The sequence below is a fragment of the Sceloporus undulatus genome, chromosome 6 (genome assembly GCF_019175285.1).
Source record: "Sceloporus undulatus isolate JIND9_A2432 ecotype Alabama chromosome 6, SceUnd_v1.1, whole genome shotgun sequence".
Taxonomy (NCBI): Eukaryota; Metazoa; Chordata; class Lepidosauria; order Squamata; family Phrynosomatidae; genus Sceloporus; species Sceloporus undulatus.
Window position 1 is genome coordinate 166,558,820 of NC_056527.1, and position 12,902 is coordinate 166,571,721.

Sequence of the window (12,902 nt, forward strand, 5' to 3'; positions counted from 1 at the left end):
CCCTAACTTTTATAGACCGTCCACATGATCAAATAAAATAATTTGTAAATGACTAATAAAAAAGTCCTGTGACACTTTCAGTCCAAGAACAATTATTGGAGCCTAGGTTTAGAGGACGTTGTGTGGCTTCAAGTTGTTTCCGACTTATGGTGACTCTATTGCGGGGTTTTCTGAGGCTGAGAGTGAGTGGCTAGCCTCAAATCATCCAGTGGATTTCCACGGCTGAGCCAGGATTTGAACCCTGGACTCCAGAGTTATAGTCCACTGAATGAGATATTTCACACACCAGGCACCATTCCACTGCTACCTGCAGCCCTGTGGTTGTAGGTGGTTGTGAAAACGTTGTACAGAATAGGTCTCAAATGGCAAGGGATCTTATCAGTCCAGGATTTTCCTTGTCAGCACTTCCAAGCACACGAGAAGCACTTTCCTGATCATTTTTAAAAATATCTTTTGTAATATCTTTTCTACCTCTATTGTCCAATGGCATGTCAACATACAGTTAACATAGTTTTCAGGTTTTTGGCTAGGATCAACGGTGCACCCTTAATAGGTCCTCATAGGACCCCAAAAGTCTGGGTCATAATCCCACCCCACTGTCTTAGACCTTCTGTGCACTGGCCAGAATACTCCAAGGGCAGGTCAGAGTATCCTGGCACTGCATCTGCCTCATTCTGCCCCCATTATCTTGGCCTTCATTTCCATGCCATGGCAGTTGTTGGGGTTTTTTAATGTCTCATCTTTCCACCCCTTAGAGGATAATTTTGCCATGTCCCACCTCCTCGACTGTTTTAGGTTTTGAGGAATCCTGTTTTCAAACAGGTTGTAAATCAGAAATCAAAACTGAAAATGTCGGACAGATCGCAAAGGGGACACAGCCTTGTATGTTTCCAATAGAGATGCAAACATCTTCCAGATCCTGACAGTCCTCTTCCTATCCCGCTGTAGGGGAATAAACAGATTTATAAACAATTTCCATTATATAGGTCTCCACCCCAGAAGTAATGTTCAAAATATTGGATACATCACTGTGCAACTTCCAGGAATGAATTTAAATCAGTACTAGTCTCTACACCAGACTTGAAATGGATTCCCAGTGGTTAATCACGTATATAAGATTGCTAATTTTCAAAGCACTCCATAATGAAAATATTATCTTCTTTATGGTTTCTCAAACACAAGGAAGAGGCTGAATCTTAATCATAATAAATGTTGAATTATTCCACACTTAGGATAGCTTTTATTGGACTGACTTAAGCTCGTATAAGTAATAATAGCCTTCAACATTTATATAGCACATTTCAAGTGCTTAAAATGCAGCATATCCACCCCCTTCGTCAGTGATATATACATATGTGCAGTTAACATAAGTACACAGCCTCCTGAACATTTCAGATTTCTCAAGCAAAAAAATCATAGCAACAAGGAACACTATAAAGGAGATTCATGGAGATGCAAACAAAATGCACCAAACCAAAGAAGCCAATGATTTTGAAATCCAAACCCTTCTTCTCTCTGGCAAAATCTTCTAGAAGAAGCATTTAAACAATTTCTGGATTTTTATGCTTTTTTTGGCCAGCAGAATAAAAGGCATGATCACGACATGGATTTTGGAAAGGGAACATGCAACAAGGGCCTGGATCTTGTTAGTTAGATTGAAGTAGAGCATTGAATAATTTGGTTTTTATCTATGTGTTGACTCACCATTCAACAGTTGATTCAATGCACCTACTCCTATTGGGACAAACAATAGGGTTCGGGGTAAATGGGACCATTTTCCTTGGTTCTGTACATTTTTGGAGTGACAAGACTCTTTGCGCTTTCCCTACAGCAGTCACAAAACAGGGTCACCAACAGATATATTTAATTTCGTGTCTTTTATGGCCACTGTCCCACCACTAAAAAGCGCAGCTCTAGCTTGGGTACATTCATGGGTTTTCTCAAGCATGCATTTTATTGCATGAAATGTTTTGAAGGACCAGGCCACTTGGGGAAAGAAATGGGAAGGGTAGTAATGTAGTGTGTGCATCACTTTTCTCCCCCAACTCTGCCCCTCCCTGCTTTTGTGTGTGTGTATTTCTCTCTCTCTCTCTCTCTCTCTCTCAATCTCACTTCAACAAGGGTGCTTATAGAGCACAGTATAATGGTGCATTGTTTGGCTCAGGATTTAATTTCCCTCCATCACAAGCTGCCACTGCAACCCCTGTCATTACAATTTGTCACACTTTTTGTGTGCGCTATATCTTGCTCAGTGCTTTCCTCCCTGGGTTGCATAATCTCTTCGTCTGGAATGAAGCTCCTCGGCATAATAGAACAGGTGAAACGTAGAGGAGGAAAGTCAGCAGCAACCATTATCGGTGGAAAGTTCCCACCTCCTTCCACCCCAATGGATTCACACAACTTCAAGGAAAGCAAATAAGAACCAAAGGACATCCTGGGGTGTATTTCTTCACTCTTTCTTTCTTTCCCAACAGTTCTTCAATCTACGCTGCTGCCACACTGCAGAATTAATGCAGTTTGACACTGCTTTAATGGCCATGGTTCCATGCAATGGAATCCAGGGATTTATAGTTTGTTATGGCACCAGATCTCTTTGACAGAGAAAGCTTTGCACCTCTCATACAAAACCAATTGCAGAAACAATCCCGTTTGAGGCCGCTTTATTTGCCCTGGTTCAATGCTAGGGAATTCTGGGAACTGGAGTTTTGTGAGACATTTAGCCTTCTCTGTCAGAAAGCTCTGGTGCCACAGTAAACTACAATCCCCAGGATTCCCTAGCACTCAGTCAGGGCAGTTAAAGTAGTCTCAAACTGGATTATTTCTGCAATGTGTTTTGGACCTCTGTGGTTGCTGCTGTTGTGTGCTTTTAAGTCATTTCTGACTTAAAGACCCTATATTGGGAGAAAGGCTGGATATAAGATGATGATGATAATAATAATAATAATAATAATAATAATAATAATAATAAATACCTTAAGGGGTTTTCTTGGCAAGTTTCCTTAGAGGGTTTGCATTTCCTTTCCTCAGAGGCTGAGAGAGTATGGCTTGCTGAAGGTGACCCAGTGGGTTTCCATGGATGAGCCAGAATTCAAACCCTGGTCTCCAGAGTCATAGGGCAATGCTTAAACCACTGCCTATTGTTAAGCATTTCACAAAACTATAAATCTCAGGATTCCATAGTGCATAGCCATGGCAGTTAAAGCAGTGTCAGACTGCATTAATTCTGCAGTGTAGACACAGCCTGAGAGGCAACTCAATAGATTGATGAGAGATGGAGCCAACAGTTGCTGAGCCTCTGGACAACGTATGGGATACGCAATGGTGCTCTCTCAGACCACCAACTGGACTAATGCTGAGAGATGCCAGTCATTCCCACTGGGATCTGAAAACCTCCAAAAGGATAGCATCCAGAAGTTTCAGGAAAGGAAGAGAGAGGCCAGTGTGGATTAAAGGGGAAAAAATGACCTTCCTCTTGACCCGTCCCGCCACTAAACTGATGGCTTTTCAGGTGGAGAAAACCCTTTCTGAATGGCCATTGAAGCAACCCGAAGGGCACCTTCTTTGCCTGCGTCCCCCTCTCCCCCTCCCACTTTGGCCCTTTACTGTCGCAAAATGACAGCTGGTTAAAATAAGACAATTTTATTTTTAACCGCCATGCACTAAATCATTTCTCGCTAGTGCGGAAGGAAGGTGTGAAACAGAATGGAAGTTGGGTTAAAGTTCCGGCGTGAATTCTCACAGCTCAGGAAGAGCATTTATGTTTCTTCTGAGAAAGCAGGGAGAAAAAGGGAAAGGTGAAAAGTCTGCACAGGGTTCTCCCCAAGGAAGGAAAAAATGAAAGGGAAATTTTACCCTCCGCCGAGGGGGAATTCAGCTTGTCTGTATTCACCACAGGAGCCTTTCCGTGGATAATAGGGCTAGGCAAAGGCAATGGGAGGCTGTATACAAATCCAGCTCTGGAGTGTGGTTTTCCAACCTTGAGGTCAATGGCTGGACTCCAGCAGGCAGAAAGGATTGCTCTCTTGGGCTGGCAAAGGACTGAAGTCCTCCCTCTGAATCATCATCATCATCATCATCATCATCATCATCATCATCATCATCATCCCAGATTTTTCTCAGTTTTGGAATTCAAATTGGCTCACAACAGATTTTAAAAGCACATACAGGTTGTGTCTTCCCTATCCGGAATTCCAAAACTAGTCAAAAACCTTAGAATCACAGATGCTCCTGTTGATGTCCTTAAGCATGGTCCAGTACATATCAGTGTAGTTGCTCAGAGCATGTAATTCAAACAAAAAACACTAGGGGCCCTTTCACACTGCACAGTTATAGCACTATGGTTCCACTTTAACTGCTATGGCTCAATGCTATAGTATCCTGGGATTTAAAGTTTGGGAGGTATTCAAATTTCTCAGCCAGAGAGCTCTAGTGCCTCACCAAGCTGCAGACCTCAAGATTGCGCAGGATGCATCCATGGAAATAAATGGTCCAATTTTGGATTGTCACATTTCCGCCACAGATTTTGGAGACAAACATTTCAAATAAATATATCAATAAATCTTAAAATGATGAATCGTGCCCCAAAAAGCCTCTAGGAAGCATTATTTGCTACTTTAAAAAAACCTGTATGTTTTAGCTTACAGTTGTAAACCGCTTAGAGACTGCTTAGTTCAGTATCAAGTGGTATATAAATTAAGCTGATATTGCTATTGCTATGTGCATGAGTTTTTTGGGATCAGTGTTTTGCCTAAAATTTGTAGACTTATACATGTGTATATACAGTACATCTGTGAGAATTAGAATTGGGCAGTTCCATAATGTCCATATCCAGTAAAGGACTGCTGCTGCATTACTACATAAGGGAGCCATTACAATGATCAATGTGCGTGGGCCCCATTGTGCCTGAGTCCCATTGTGCATTGGAACATCAGCTAGGGAGTGCTGATACACTCTTCCCAGTGTCCCATTACACATCCTTGCAATTCATGAACAAGGTTTCTTATGCTACATAGCTAAGTATACATAAAGTTATGTAATGTTGTTGTGTGTCTTCAAGTTGTTTCCAATTTATTGTGACCTTAAGGTGAACCTATCATTGGGTTTTGTGGGACTGAGAGGATGTGACTTGCACAAGGTCAGCCAGTGGATTGCCATGGTCAAGCGGGGAATCGAACTCTGATCTCCAGTCATAGTCCAGTGCTCAAACCATTGCACCACTCTGGCTCTTGTATGTACACTGTGATAAAAGCTTCTGTCCCAGATTGTGTGTGTGCATGTTTAAGTTTTGTACTGAAAGGGTTTGTTTTCCCCATCTGGCTAACAATTTAATGTATTAATTTAATTTAATTTAATTTAATTTAATTTAATTAATATTCCCCCTTCCTCCCAATATGGGACCCATGGTAGATCAAAATATGCTTCTGAAACTGTTATTTCAGCTAAGTGACCAGAGATGGGGGAATATTTAAATACGTTTAGATTTTAAACATCTTATATAAAAATGAACTGGACTTTGCAGGCTAGGAAAGCCTTTCATAGAGATGGGCTATGCTTTTCAGGCCAGAAAAGCTCATGCACTGGGGCAGGCATGCATAGAATTGAGTTAGTGAGAAAATGTCCAGATTGGTAAGAACTACATCTGGCTTCATTTGCTTTATATTGGTCCCACCTACTCTTTCTTGGATACAGCCCCGTACCCTTGGGCCCATGGTCCATGGAAGTGCTCCACGGAAATATTTCCAAATTAGGATTTAACACGACTAAGGTTCCCTATCCCTGACCAAGGATGCATTTCCACTGCAGAATAATGAACTTCTATGGCTCAATGCAATGGAATCTGGGATGTGTAGTTTGTTGCAGCACCAGAGCACTCTGACAGAAAGTCAAATATCTCACAAAACTGCAAATCCCAAACTTCCATGGTTTTGAGCTATGTCAGTTAAAGCAGGGACAACCTGCATTATTTCTGGAGTGCAGATGAAGCTTTAGAAAACCCAAATAAAACTGCATAATGGAATAGTTCCAGTCTCAGGGCATGGCCTTCCCAGTCCCTGCTCTTGATCCTCACTTTCCGACATTTTGGTAGCTATATGGATATGCCTTGCCAACATAAATATAGCAGTTTGCATCCCAGCAAAAGAAATATAGTGCAAAATCATCTGACTGGAAATGTTGGGTTGATAGAATAAAGAGGAAATAAGCCCTGTTTATGTGATCTTTGAAAGCCTTCTCAGGGCTGGACTTTGTCCTGTAAGGAGTTAGTTAACAGGGTCTGACGGGTGTGTTGAAGTCCAAAGCTGTTGCACTGGGGGAAAAGATGGGGAGGGGGGCAAGGAAGAAAGAGAGAGAGAGAGAGAGAGAGAGAAGGAAGTCAATGATTTGAACACCAGAGTTTCCCAGAGTGCAACAGCTGTTCCTCGTCTTTGAGGAGCGAGGATCAAGAGGAGAATATGAGATAGGCAAACGTTGGCTTAAACTTTCTTCTCCCTTTGATTTTCCTTGGACATCTGCCCCCATCTCCCCAGTCAAGAATGTCCGCCAGCTGGGAGCTCAGAATAACACCCTGCTCACTCTCTGAGACCTCTAATACTTTAAGCCAAGGAGTCGCCACTGTGCGCTTCCCAACCGAGGTGGAACTATGCTAATGCCTCCAGCTTGGGTTTTGTTTTGTTTTATTTTTTGGCCTTTCGAGTCTCTCTGCCAAAGGCATAGATTCTGTGTGGGTTATTTGGCTCACGTGCTAATTGGCTTTAATTTGTTGGCCAATTGGATTTTTCACGTGTCCAGAAAGAGAGCCGCAGACAAAAGGAGAGGATTCAGCCGACGGGTCTGAGATAGAGAGGCCATTCGGCTTCGTTTCTAATGTCATTTGCTTTTATACAGATGTGTATAGTCTTCATGCAAAGGAGGCCCTGGAAAGATTTCTCAGCCGTATCCATTGGGCGTTGCTTTTTTTAAAAGAATAAATGGATACATAAATATTTTGTTTCATATGTGAATATGAAAGAAAGTGAGATGGATAGATTTGGTTGACCAAAAAGAAGTCTTTGAGGACTTGGTTCTTAAAAGTATAGTCATTAGGATTATAGTGTCCAGATCTAGGGAAGTAATAGTGCCATTCTGTTCTGCTTTGGTCAGACCTCACCTAGAAAACTGTGTACAATCTGGGCACCACAATTCAAGAAGGATATTGACAAGCTTGAGCAGAGTAGGTTTATATCCATGAAGACTCAAAGTAAGAGAAACACCAATTAGAATTAAAGGTGCTTCCAGTTTTCTTCCTACTTCTTGTCCCTTTCTCCTCCCCAAAGTGGTATTATTCGCATTTGTCCCAGAACTATGGATCAGGCGATTTTTATACCACAACTTCCCAGGACAGAAGCCCTTAAGAATATCTACTCCACAGATCAGGTTTATTTGGCTCCTGGGCCACACCTGGTTGGGACAGGGATGCAGAAGGTTGTTCCTCATTGCTTTTCCTTCTTCCGGTGGGTCTTTCTTCAGCTGAAGGCAAGCTCAAGTACAACATGTAAATTGGAGCCTGGGCACTCTTCTTTAGAGCAGCAGCTGTTTGCAGAAGGATTGATTGTTTTCTGGAACATTTTTGGTGGCTGGGTTGTTCAGAGAAAGCAATGCAAGGCTACCATCTCCCATTACCTCCTGATCTTTCTCTTTATCATGAAGCTAATGGGCTATTTCAAGCTCATAATGAGTTTGGGAGACAAGTAAAGAGAAGTGAGCTTCAAGAAGGGCTGCGTTTGTTAGAATTTGCAGCCTGGCTGAACCTCACACTGCGCTGGCTGATGTTATGAAACATGGGCGAACGTGACAGAACATCAGAGAAGTCCCAGGGTGACCAAACACAGACTGGAGGGTGATGGGAAAATTCTGCAGCCCGCCCATTCTCCCTCGGCTTTAGGATGCCAGGGTGAAATGGTAAAATACTTTGGGAGCTCATGCATTGAGCCGCAATAAGAAATAGACAAGACCAATGTAATTCAGCTGTGGGAACGTCCTTGTAAAACTGTTTGGGGATGACTCAAACCATGACATTCTCTGGGCCGATGCTTTGGAGTTAGAACATCGCACACCCAAAAATAGCTGGATTTGGAGCACAAAGTGCTTCTTGGGCACAGCTTAGGAAATCTAATTAGATGGCCAGGGATGGTTTATTTCAACTTTCCAAAGGTCCCTTAGGTCCAATAAGTGTTTTAATCCATCCAACAGAGGCAGGAGAGTGAAGGTTGGGCCTTGAAGTATTACATGTGTCTTTGGAGGGGAGGAGTTGGTTCAATACAAGGATGGAGGCTATGGCTATCCAGATGTTGTTGGAGTGCATCTCACATAATCTCTCATCATTACCTATAATGGCTAGAGCCGATTACATTTGCAGTCCAAAGAAACTTGTAGCCATAGTTTAGCCACCTCCTCCCCAGATTTCAGAGCATATTTCCTTTGTTCCAGAAAATTATTTTGATGTTAAACAGAACCAAGGTCACTCTTCAATGGAAAGGTCTGGTCTATTCTGGTCTAACCATCCATTATGAAGCCAAGCCTTCCCTCCAGTCCATCTGCCTTGGTCCAGGCCATGGAGGTAGATAGGAACTGTTGGACCTCCTACCCTTTCCCTCCACCACTCCCCTCTCCTTCTGTGTCATGTCTTTTTTGATTGTAAGCCCGAGGGCAGGGAACCGTCTAACTAAAAAGATTGTATGTACAGCGCTGTGTAAATTTACAGCGCTTCATAAATAAAGATTAATAATAATAATAATAATAATAATTCTCTTAATTGCTCTGTGTTCCATTTCTTTGGCACAGAAGAATGGGAACATGAGACAGATCATAGGGGTTTGCTTTGGCATGAACTAGTTGAAGGCAAAGTTGAAGGCAGTAAGAGAAGAGGAAGACTGCATTACAAGCGGGTTGACTCAAAGAAGAAAGTCATGGCCATAGTCAGGGATATTAATAATGGGATCTCTTGGAAGTTTTTTATTCATAGGTTTCCTATAAGTAGAAGCCCACTTGATAACTCATAACAACAATGGCCTAAACCCAGTGGTTAACCTCTGCTGGAATAGACACTTTGAACCAAGGTGGACCTGTTAAGTTAATACTTGCATAAGTTAATTCATGCAGAAGGGTCTACTGTAGTTGCATTGAACAACTGAATTTCTGGATATACAGATAGAGCTCCGCTTCATATCACTTTTATTCATGTGGGTCACTATGCTCTGCATTCCACTCTTTCTGACTTGTATTTACTACAGTTCTAAAATTAACTCCACAAGTGGAGCAAGCTCAGTGTTCTGCAAATTTGCATTCTTTCACTTTATGTCTTTCGGAAAGATAAAAGCAAACCGCACAGTAGAAGAACCTTGTTATGTAGAGTTATGTTGGAAATGTATGTACAACACTATCAGAATAGGTTTTTGCAGTATTATACCAAAGGTGATATCCGCATTTGTTAAAAAACAGAACTGGAGGGGGGAAAGGAAAGTCTTGTAATGTCATTCACAAGGGAGAAGACTTTTGAAATCATTCATTTCGGCATAGAAGAGAAAGAAACCAAAGTTTCCATTGCATCTATGTAGAAAATGATAGCATCCGTCAGTCATTCAATGGGGAGGGGGTGTCATTTAAATGCTCTCCTCCCCTGTTTCCAAAATCAGGATCATTTAGGCTGTTGCAGTTCAGTTACTCAAAAAGCTTCTCCTAAATATCTCAACTGCTTCTCTCCCCGCTCCATACACATTCTTACATTATCAGAGGAAATCCGCACTGTGACAAGGAATCTGTAATTAACCTGCAGGGAACATAATCAGTTGAAAAATCAACCTTGAGAAAGAGAAAGGGAGGTGATGCATCCTCCCACAATAAGTTATTAGCACCGGTATTTATGCTTCATTTTAACTATGTCCAGAGGTAGCAATTTACAACTGTATATCTACACATGCAGAAATCCATATGCTTCATACGCAGCCACAGTTCCCTATGCATATATCAATGCTGAACACCTTGGATAATGTTGTTGGGTTTGTTCTGTATCAGTTGACACTTCTGCAAAACCTTTGGCAACAATTCTGGGACACAATTTGCAGTTGTCTGCCTGCCTCACTCTTATTAGGACAGCTGTGCGGTAGCAATGGGTTTCTCAAAGATGTTAAATTGGAAAGGCAGAAATTCAACAACAGCCAGTCCCATATCTACCCACAGCCCCAGAAAATGAAAAACGTCCAAGTCACCTTGCCATCAATAGCCCTGCTCAGGTCTTGCAGACCTCTTCCAAAATACCTGGATTGACTTAACCATCTCTGAGTATTCCTTGCCTAAGTAAACCCTATGAAATTTGTGGGGTCACATTAAGTCAATAATCATTTTGAAGGCACATACACACATTCACACACACACACACACACACACAGTAGAGAAATACTTATTCTGCATTTTAGCCATAATCTTTCATTGCAGCCATCCATCCTACTCACTTTCTTTCTTTCACAAAGCAGGAAAAGGTGCCACAGTCATAGACCAGAAGCACCTGTGGCTGCTGATTAATCCTGAAAACTTGCTATTAGTCATTTAATAAATGCGCATGGACATTTGAAGGGGGGGGAAGCTACTAAAACTGCTGCTAAAAAAAAGTCAACACCGTAACAACAGACTTTCCTTCCCTCCTCTTCCCCTCACACCTTCTAATAGGAGAAATGTGCTCATAGCACTTTCATGCTGAGGAAGCCTGCAAATCTGAAGCCTGTATTCAAGCTAGAATTGCTTGAGGGGTCCAGTCTTTGCTAGCCATTGGTTCCTAGGTACAATGCATAGCGTTGGTTGTGACCTGGGGCTCCTTCACACTACATAGTTGTAGCACTATGATTCCACTTTCAGGGCCATGGCATCATCCTATGGAAGCCTGGGATTTGCTGTTTAAGGACTGGCATTTACAATTTACATACGGTGCAGCCATCAGATTTATAATGCTATAATTGTGTAGTATGTAAGGTCCTCTGAAGAACTCAAAACAGTCCATGAATGGAGAAATGAAGGACCACCTTTCTCACAGGTGAATTCACCCAATAGTTATGATTGTCTCCAGAGGCCATGCTTGGATTGTCCCCATCCATCTGAGATGGTTTATAAAGTGCTGTGAATTTGCACAATGCTGCTATACATACTGAGCATACGAAAATTAAAACAAAATATCTAAAGGGTTGTCACAGAGAGGAAGGTGCAGGGTTGTTCTCTGCTGCCCGCAAGGATAGGACCAGGTCTAATGGTTTTCAGTTACGGGAGGGTAGATTTTGATTGAATATTAGAAGAAATATCTTGATGATAAGAGGGATTTGGCAATGGAGCCATTTACCTGGAGAGGTGGCAGTGTCTGGATGCTTTCAAATAGAGGCTGCTAGGGATACTTTCAGTTGGATTTCCTGCATTGGTTGCAATGGCCAATGAGACCCCTTCCAACTCTATGACTCTATTATGGGAATTGTAGTTTGACTCATCTGGAGGGCACCAGTTAGGTCAGGTTACGCAGTGAATGCATAAATGCAAGAATAAGAAGCACAAGAAAAGTCGTGTGTGTGTGTGTGTTGTGTGTGTGCGTATCTGCCATCCATCCTTCCCGCAGGCAAATCCCCAGGGACTGGCTCAAACCAGAGTTTGTATAGGGGTAATGGAAAATATGACCTCATTAGCACCAAGTTTGTCATTTGTTCCACAACAAAAAAGTAAATTACAGTATATTAATGCAGTTTGTGTTGTTTTTAATGTGCGCGGAGACACAATAAAACTTTTTTATTGGGGAAATGCGATGACACGTTGGCACTTCAGTCCCGCCACCGGGGCTCTGATAGGGAGCACCAATTGGATGGCTCCGTGGAACGCTCTTATAATGATGTAGTAAAATTTGACTCTGATGTAGTAAAATCTGTTTATGGCAAGGCCGCATTTGCACAGAGTCCTATTGGGCTAGGACATGGAGCATAGTAGTAGCAGCAGCCGCTGGGGATGGGGAGAGGAATCGCCAGAGCTGTATTTCTTTAAGAGATATTACTTGGATAAAGTTTTTAGAATGGCTGGGGTTCTGTAAAAGCATTAACAGTTTTTTAACTCTCCAGAGGAGGAAAAGAGACCTTGCAGTGAGCGCAGAACAGCTTGTGCCATGCTTTGGACATGTCCCCAAACATTTTACAGGGATGAAAGCAGGGAAGATCTTGTGACACTTTTATTTTTCAGGATTCTCTTCCTTAAATATTTATCTAACCCCTTATCTAAGAAGGGGGCAAAATTATTTTTAACAATAACAATAACAATAACAATAATAATATACAATAATCACTTCCTGGTCACCTGGATGTGATCTCCCCCCCCCCCCCCGGTAGCCAAATGCCTAGTTGTTTCCAAGGCTACATCCTTGCCAGTGAAACCCACAACATGCAAATATTCCCAGGATTTTAACAAGAGGCTTCTCTCTCCATTAATTTGGAAATGTCACATTGAAAAGGTATCCATCTAATGAGAATTACAGCTCCCTGCTTCATTGATCTTCTGCACAACTCCGTGTGTTATTCCTCCCAAATGGCAGTGCTTTGCAATAGGCGGAGAAGAGCATTTTTGGCCGGATTCACCATCAGGAAAGCGGGGAGGAACTGAGCAGTGAGAATGATAAATCATTGGATTCGATGGAACATTGTTGTATAGACAAATGACTGGCATGCCAGGAAATAAATGATATATGTTTCCCAAGCATCAATTGAAGTCTGGGCAAGAGCTATTTAAAATGGGAACGGATTTTGTGTGTGTCTGTGCCTCTTGCAGCTTCCACTTCTACAAATGCAGCCTTACTCACACATATTTCTCACCTCTAAGCAAATGTATACCAAGTGTATGGATTCTATTGAGTG

At 42.1% G+C, this 12,902-nt stretch overlaps 1 long non-coding RNA gene across 1 annotated transcript in view; it reads left to right on the forward strand.

Moving 5' to 3' along the window:
• Window positions 1–12,902, forward strand: part of LOC121935555 — a 71,824-nt gene that overhangs the window by 15,135 nt on the left and 43,787 nt on the right. The window lies entirely within an intron of this gene.